Raw genomic sequence first — 9078 nt, forward strand, 5'->3', positions numbered from 1 at the left:
GCAATGAAAACCAGGACAAGCCGACTTAAAAACAGCTTTTATTCAAAAGCAATCATGGCCCTGAACTCAGAATAAAACTGCTCCATATCATCTCCCAGTGTACAATATAGACCTTAAGTCAACCAGTGCAAATTGTACATTTAACCAGTGCAATTTGTATATTTTGTAAAGTACTTTTATTACTATTCGGTTTGTTATTATTGTCTCTATTCTTGTCTTTTTAACTCTTATACCTCACACTGTCGACTGCACCTTCAATTTCATTGTTCCTTTGTAAAAGTGACAATGACAATAAAGATCTATCTATAAATAGTTTTTAAAAACCACACTTATATTAAGTTAAAAAGTGTACCAAAAAAAATAAGTCCCTCATACATCACTAGTAAAATAAAAGGTGGGTGCCTTTGCTAAAATTTGAAGAAGTGCTTTTTGAATGTTGTTTGATGAAAATCACCCAACTTTTATTTTACTAGTGATGTATGAGAGACTTAATATAAGTGTGGTTTTTAAAAAGTATTTTATATATACATATACAGTATATATATATATATATATATATATATATATATATATATATATATATATTTATTTATTTATTTATTATTTTCAACTTTTTAGTCTTGGGTTTCCAGTATAATTTTGTAATCAACATGGATTACTTGATCAATTAGTGAATCTGATTATTGATTCTTGTATTGTCATCAGAAGTGAGTAAGTGTGCAAAATGTCAAGTCATTTGGACAATAGGAAGTTGGTTAAATATTGATTACAAGATTTGTACCAGACAACAAACAGGTGAAGTTAAAATAAGCGTGGTAATAATAATAATAACATAAATACTTCTAAAAAATCATCACCTGTCATAAACAGGAAATGTTTTCACATAATGCTGAGCTTTTGAACTGAAGGCCCCCCCCCACACACACAAACATTCATTGGTCAACACTACAACAACAACAACATTTATTTCTATAGCACATTTTCATACAAATAATGTAGCTCAAAGTGCTTTACATGATGAAGAAAGAGAAAAAAGACAAAGTAAGAATTAAAATCAGAGAACACTAATTAACATAGAATAAAAGTAAGGTCCGATGGCCAGGGAGGACAGAAAAACCAAAAAAAACTCCAGACGGCTGGAGAAAAAAAATAAAATCTGCAGGGGTTCCAGACCAAGAGACCACCCAGCCCCCTCTAAGCATTCTACCTGACATAAATGATCAGCCCTCATGGTATTCAGGGTTCTCATGGAAGGACTTGATGATGATTAATCCATCAATGCAGGGACATCATGGTGCTTTGATTAGATGGTGGAGAAACAGATCGCCACCACAGAAAACTGGAAAAAGAACAGAAGAGAAAGTAGGGGATGGATTTTGGAGCCACCATGAATAGTTATGATAATTAATTGAATATAGTGAGCATCAGGATTAAACTAAAATGAAGTTATGAGAAAGCCATGTTAAAGTAAGTTCAGAACACATGGGGTGAGCAACATGACAAAATAAAATATATACAGGGTGAGCCAAAAAGAAGTACCACGTTTCAAACGTTTATTCTACAAAAATGCTACAAGATAAAATAAATTTCAGTACGACACAAGAAAGGTTATACAAAATAGATTTTTTCACTGTGTTTTAAAAGTGATATCTTCAAGGTGGTGGCCATCATTAGCGATATACTCTTCGAGATGATTTCTGAATGCTCACATGACTCGTTCTGCCATTTCAAGAGGAATATGGACGATATGGAGTGTGTATATCTTCAAATTGAGAAGAAGAAGAAATCGCACGGAGCGAGATGAGGCAAACATAATGGCCACCTGACATCGCCGCACAGGGAGATCAGTTTCCCCGGAAACATCTCCTGCAAAACTTGCATGGATCTTTGTGCCCTATGAGCTGTTGTTCCATCCTTTTGAAACCAGGCATCCACCACATCCATTTCTTCCAGTTGGGGCCGAAAAAAGTTCTCTAGCATTTCAATGTAATGTTCTGAAGTGACGTTGGCCGTTGCTTCCCCCCTCCTCAAAAAAGTAAGGGCCAACAATGCCAAATTCTGCAATGGCACACCAAACTGTAACACATTTACAGTGCAGGGGTGTCTGATGAGGTTCATGAGGGTTGGTTTCAGCCCAATTGCGACAGTGTTGCTTATTTACGCAACCATTCAAATGGAAATGTGCCTCGTCGCTGCACATAACGATGGCATTTCGATAGACAGTTTGCGGAATGTTCGCGCACAGCTCTCTACGACTCTCCCAGTCTCTCTCAGTTAGTTCCTGGACTACCATTATTTTTATGGATGGAAGTTAAGGTCCTCATGCAAAATCCTCCTCAAAGACGTGTTTGAAATGCCAAAGGCAGAAGCATGTTTGTGCGCTGAATGTCTAGGAGACTGTAAAATTGATGCCCTTATAGCTTGGATGTTTTGAGGTTTTTGTACAATTTAAGGTAGGCCTGGAGATTTTCTGTTCTCAATTTAGCCGCCCACTGAAGAATTGTTTTCCAATTTGGGAAATCACTGTTAGGAGGAATACTGAAGTGCATTCAGAAGGTGCCTTGTAGAGTGACGATGGATTTATTTTTTTTCAAAGAACGCTTCAACAACGAAAGCACGGTGCACACCAGACCAAGGCATGTTGCTGACTGAAAACTACAAGGGATCGCCTATCAAAGGACCCCCACCCCAACCCACTCGGCTGCCACTACCTCGCGCAATGACCTTGAGAAATGTGGTATTTCATTTTGGCTCACCCTGTATATAATTTTTGGGTGGAGTATTCTTTTAAATCAATCAAGAAGAAATGGAAGGACTATGGCACAGCTGTAAATCTGCCTAGAGCAGGCTATCCACTAAAACTGAGCAATTGTGCAAAATGAAGACTTGTGAGGAAGGCAACCAAGAGACCTCTGACAGCTCAGCGGTCACAAGCTACTCTGTCTGAGATTGGGAAAACTGGGCAGGTAACAAGACGCTTCACCAGTTACATCTTTGTGGGAAATTGGAAAAGAGAAATGTAACCATTAGGAAACTCAGACAGTCTTTGACAGAAGGCACATGGAAGTCAGGAAGTGGGTTCCACTGTCTGATGAGAACAAAAACACCAGATTTGCTTTAAGCCACACACTGCATATTATCAAAAACTCACCGTTGTCACCATGAACCAAGGTGGGTGGCAGCTTCAGGCTGTGGAGGGCTTGAGAGGGCTCAGGGTAAAATGAATGCAGCAAAATACAAGAAAATCCTGGATGCAGTCTGCAAGAAACCATAACTTTGGGTTAAGATTAGTTTTCTAGCAGGACAACAACCCCAAGCATAAAGCCAAAGCTGCAGAGCAATGGCTTAAAAACAACAACGGGAATGTCATGGAGTGGCCAAGTCAGAGTCCAGATCTCAATCTGATTGAGAATTTGTGGCTTAGCTTGAGCTTGATCAGTTTTATAAAGAAGAATGGGGAAAAATGTCAGTGTCTAATGAGTACAGACTATCGTGGCTGCCAAAGGTGCATCCGCTAAACACTCACTTGAAGGGAGTGAAAACTTCTGGAATTCAGGTATCTTGTGTTTTAGATTTATAATTCATTTAGATCACTTTGCAAAGATCTGTTTTCATTCAAACACTAAACAGTCTTTCACAGTGGCAAAAAAGCCAAATTAAATCCAATTGAAGCTTTCAAGTATTTGCCAGTGTTTAATTGGTTTTTGTTTTGGTTTTAGTCCGTTTGGATTGTCTTGGGTTCAAATCCAGCACCTAGTCATGGTGTCTGTGGAGTCAGCACATTCTCACTTTATACACTTATTTAAATATATGAATTGTAAAAACTCACTGCATGTGCATGTGCAAGTGGGCCTTGTGCTCGAATGCCCAGGGCTACTTCCACATTGTGCCAAGTGCTGCTGGGACTCTCCTCCCTGTGACCCTGAATTGAATTAAGCATTTCACTTTGAGCTTCTTTGAATATATGTGACTGTTTGGTTTGTGCATTCGACACTGTATTGTAGTCTTGTTAGCCCTGTGATATATAACATGTTAATACCACCGTAACGGATGGGCAGGCATCCCGACTGGAACGGAGTGAGATGACTTACCTGGCCATGAGGCCATTATGTGGGAATCACGTGGTTGTAAAGTAAGACATCACATTCCATTCCAGTCAGGACGCCTGTCTGTCTGTTACAGCACTTACATACTATAAAAAGTAAATAACTATCTAATCGATTTTGTAATAATTTTAGAATCTGTGGGTAGCATTCATCATATGCATTGTGTCACACACATGCGAATAGGAGAAAACTAAAGGGTCTGAATAGTTGTAATTCCATGCCTAACCAGGGGGCGGCGAGGCACACTGATTGCCTCTCTCAATCCCTTACAACAACAACATTTTTTTCTATAGCACATTTTCATACAAACAATGAAGCTCAAAGTGCTTTACATGATAAAGAAACAGAAAAAAGACAAAATACATAATTACAATTAGGGAACACTAATTAACATAGAATAGAAGTAAGGTCCGATGGCCAGGGAGGATAGAAAAAAACAAATAAAAACTCCAGACGGCTGGAGAAAAAAAATAAAATCTGCAGGGGTTCCAAGGCCATGAGACCGCCAGGCCCACTCTAGGCATTCTACCTGACATAAATGACCTCAATGAGTCCTCATGGTATTCAGGGTTCTCATGGAAGAATTTGATGATGATGGTCATGTGGACTTTTGGCCTTTAATCCATCAATGTAAGGACATCACGGTGCTTTGATCAGGTGGTGGTGGCGCAGATCACAACCACAGAAAACCGAAAAAAAAACAGAAGACAAAGTATGGGTTAGTACAGATTGCAAAGCCATGATGAATGATAATGATAATTAATTGAATATACAGAGCATCAGGATATAACTAAGATGAACTTATAAGAAGGCCATGTTAAAGTAATGTGTTTTCAGCAGTTTTTTAAAGTGCTCCACTGTATTAGCCTGGCAAATTCCTATTGGCAGGCTATTCCAGATTTTAGGTGCATAGCAGCAGAAGGCCGCCTCACCACTTCTTTTAAGTTTTGTCCTTGGAATTCTAAGGAGACACTCATTTGAGGATCTGAGGTTACGATTTGGAATATAAGATGTCAGACATTCTGATATATAAGATGGGGCGAGATCATTTAAGGCTTTATAAACCATAAGCAGAATTTTAAAGTCAATTCTAAATGACACAGGTAACCAATGACGTCACATCCTCCACTTGGCCTTAAAAGCTGCCATCTTAAGGCAGTAATTCAGTTCAGTCGTGTTGTTGTTTTTAAAAAATTTGTAGCCAGGATACAATATAAGGGTGGCTACCCCAAACCTTCGTGATGTCTGAGAGAATTTATTGTCACAACTGTTATAATTAAAGGATGACGCTCAACACTCATAGGAGCTTCAACTTTAAACATTTTAGCCTGGACTTTAGAATCCAACATCACATATGGAAAATCTGGGAAATACTTTACAGCTTAGCTTAACAAAAGTGCGGCCTATTTTCATTTTAGCATTAACAATTAAATGTCAAGTGATTCATTTAAAAGCTGTTCTAACTGAAATTGGTATCCTCATTTGGTATAAACACAATGATATATTGACTAATATATTGTGCACACCCTCCCATTTCTATATTCCATTTGGCATAAACTACTACGATCCCCCACCCAATTCATTTAGTTATTTATTTTAGGCTTAAACTGTAATTTTTTAAACTGCCATACTGTATACTTCATTAAGTTGCTCTCTGCAGTGAGAGAAATTAATAACGGGCACAAATTTCCAAGCTGCTTATTTAATTTAGCATAGCATGATAAACTAAAATCTAGAATAATGCTGAATTACAGATTCAATATGCATATCTCAAGAAACCAGATAGAAAAGGTGTTGACTTTTTCAAAATCAAATTCTTGCAGGATGGCCCTGTTTCTGTGCACCTATGAGTACTCACATCCTGGACGAGAGACTCATCAAGGAGGGACTTTGTTGCTTTTTCCTTCAACTCCAATTTTTTTATCTGAATTTTAAGAAGGGGAAGGGATATGTTGTCCTGAGTGAAGGATTCGAATCCTGGCCTAAAGCTGGCAAGTACTCCACCTTTCCATGTGGATATTCCTCCCTCATCCCAAAGACATGTGTTTAGGTTAGTAGGAAGTTAGTAGGAAATTAACTTGGCACAAGCAAAAGCAGAAGAGCCCGTCAATGTACCTTGTCCAGGGTGTCTTCCTGCCTTTCGCCGGGAGTTGCTGGTGTAGGGTTTTGTCTTCACATTCCAACAAACTTGATAATGAATGGATGAATCTTAAATTGAGAAAGCCAGAGAGACAGAGACAGAAGGAGAGAAAGGAAATAAGGCCACAGGAAGCCTGGTAATTACCAGTGAAGGCATAAACTCAGATAAATGCCAACAAAGTGAGTTCAGAATGCTCAAAAGAGCACCCTGGAGTGTTTTGTACTATTTATAAGCCATAAATGCTTAATTAGTGGTGCACGAGAGAGGCCCCGGTAGGGATTGGGAATACTGACAAGCCAAGGCTGGGAACTGTGAGTTTAAGTTGCTGCTGTCAAAAAGGGAGCACCTCATTGGACACTGACAAGGTAAACAACTGTAAAATGTAAAACGGTACAGCACTGTTTCACTTACGATATTTGCATAAGGAAACGCCCCCTTTTACCATATTGTTCGTGATGAACTGCATACCTCTGGACAGCATGGATAAAACATTTATTTAGTGGACTTATTTTTGCCTGCGTGCTGAAGGCTTTTTGAGGGTATGGAAGCTGATTTATGGTGGGTCATATTCGATAAGCTGGCACACCTGTAGGACACCATACACCATAAAAGCAAACTTTACTTCTCCACCTGACAATGTGCCGTAACTTCCTTAAACACTGACTTCTTTTCAATGTGTACAATTAAATGATACATGTTTGCTATTGGTTGTTGTTACTTTACTGATGCAAACTGTGTACTGATGTTTGATCCTGACAATATTTTGTAATAGTTTAATGATTGGCATATTTATTACAGTGCATGGATTTCAGGTTATGGTTAAACATTCACTTCTATTAGAATGTGTTGTAAAGAAAAAACAAGTTATTTCCTACAAAGTCATACCGTAGACCTAAATATATTGATTGTCACTTTATTTTTTATGGTAAAATTTTGGCAACCACAGCTGCCAGTTTTTTTACTATTAATCAAACATTTTTTTTTTTTTTAAAAGTGTATGCATGTGCTTATTTTGCAGTACAGATATACAAAGTGACGAAACTTAGGGATCATCCTTCTGCTCATTACCAGCCTTACAGCAACATGAAAATCTGCAACGTACACTCATTTAACAAATTATCAGGGACACCTGCGTATCTATGCAATTATCTAATCAGCCAATCAGGTGGCAGAGTGCAATGCATAACATCATGCAGATACAGATAAGGAGTTTCAGTTAATATTCACAAGAAACACTAGAATGGAAAAAAAAAATGTGATCTCAGTGATTTCGGCCACTGGTTGGTTTATTTCCGTAACAGCTGATCTCTGGGGGTCTTCACATACAACATTCTCTAGAGATGACGTGAATGGGACGAGAAAACAGAAAACATCCAATGAGCAGTGGTTGATGAGAAAGGGCAGAGGACAATGGCCAGACTGGTTCAAGCTGTCAGAAAGGCAACGGTAATTCAGATAACTACTCTGGACAACCATGGTGGGCAGAAAAAACATCTCAAAATGCATAACACATTGAACCTTGAGACTTCTGGGACCACATCAGGTTCTTCTTGTGTCAGCCAAAAACATAAAGCTGTGGCTGCTGTGGGCACAGGCTCACTAAAACTTGGGAGTTGCAGACTGTAAAAAATATAGCCTGGTCTAATGAATCTCAGTTTTTACCGGAGCACATAGATGGTAGGGTTATAATTTGATGTCAACTGTGCAAATCCATGCACCCAACCTGCTTTGTATCAACAATCCAGGTTGGTGGTGGAGGTGGTGGTGGGGAATGTTTTCTTGGCACACTTTGGACCTGTTCATACCAATCAGTCATCACTTGAGTGCCATGCATCTCTTCATAGCCACAGTTTTTCTTCATGCCCACCCATCTAATGGCTACTTCCTGCATGATAATGCACCATGTTACAAAGTGAGATCAATGTTCCTCAGTGGCCTTCCTAGTTACTTGATCTCAATCCAAAAGAACAATATTGGGATGCAGTGAAGCAGGAGAGTTGCAGCCTGAATGTGCAGCTGACAAATCTGCAGAAGCTGTGTGGTGCAATCAAGTCAGCCTGGACCAGAATCTCAAAGGAACTTTTCCAGCGTCTTGTGGTACCCACACCATGAAGAAGTGAGGCTGTTTTGAGAGTAAAAGAAGGACCTAGAAGGACTATAGTGCCCTTATTTATTTGCTCAGTGTATTATAATAGCATGGGGGATTACGTTTGAATCAAATTTGGCAGGGTCACAGTTAACTTCAGGACACACTCATTTAGAGATACCACCTAATCTAACACAGATGCATTTTAGATGAGAGGATAGAGGAGATTATGTGACTGATGAACAGATTACTTTAGTGGCATCTGGGTAAAAGCTACAATAACTCATAGGTGACTTATCAGTGTACTGTGCATCCTGTCAAAAGCTCTTGAGCGTGTTGTAGCTTCCCAACTCACCAACTACTTAACTTCTAATAATATGATGGAACCCTTTCAGTCTGGTTTAGGGTGCAGCACAGCTGTGAAAATGCTCTACTATGGGTAACCAATGATTTGCTTATGGCAGCAGACTCTGGATAAACCAGCATATTAATTCTGTTAGACCTCAGTGTAGCATTTGACACTCAGGTCAGACATGACATTCTATTGTCCAGAATGGAGAACATGCTGGGTATCTCTGGCACTGCCCTCCAGTGGTTCAAGTCCTATCTGACTGATAGGCAAGAGTTTGTTAGTCTTGGCAACAGCAGATCCAGCTCGGTGCCAGTCACACATGGAGTTCCTCAGGGCTCTGTCCTCGACCCTCTTCTCTTCTGTATTTATATGCTTCCCCTTGGCCATATTATCC

At 39.3% G+C, this 9078-nt stretch overlaps 1 long non-coding RNA gene across 1 annotated transcript; it reads right to left on the reverse strand.

Annotated features, from left to right (window-relative positions):
* Nucleotides 1-1300: 1300 nt before the first annotated feature.
* Nucleotides 1301-4670, reverse strand: LOC120539785. Its single transcript, XR_005635679.1, has 3 exons — nucleotides 4636-4670; nucleotides 3152-3258; nucleotides 1301-1339 (listed from the first exon to the last, which is right to left on the reverse strand). It is a non-coding gene; the product is annotated as an uncharacterized LOC120539785 (long non-coding RNA).
* Between the last annotated feature and the right edge of the window lie 4408 nt (nucleotides 4671-9078).

This window comes from Polypterus senegalus, chromosome 11 (assembly GCF_016835505.1).
Source record: "Polypterus senegalus isolate Bchr_013 chromosome 11, ASM1683550v1, whole genome shotgun sequence".
NCBI classification, from domain to species: Eukaryota; Metazoa; Chordata; class Cladistia; order Polypteriformes; family Polypteridae; genus Polypterus; species Polypterus senegalus.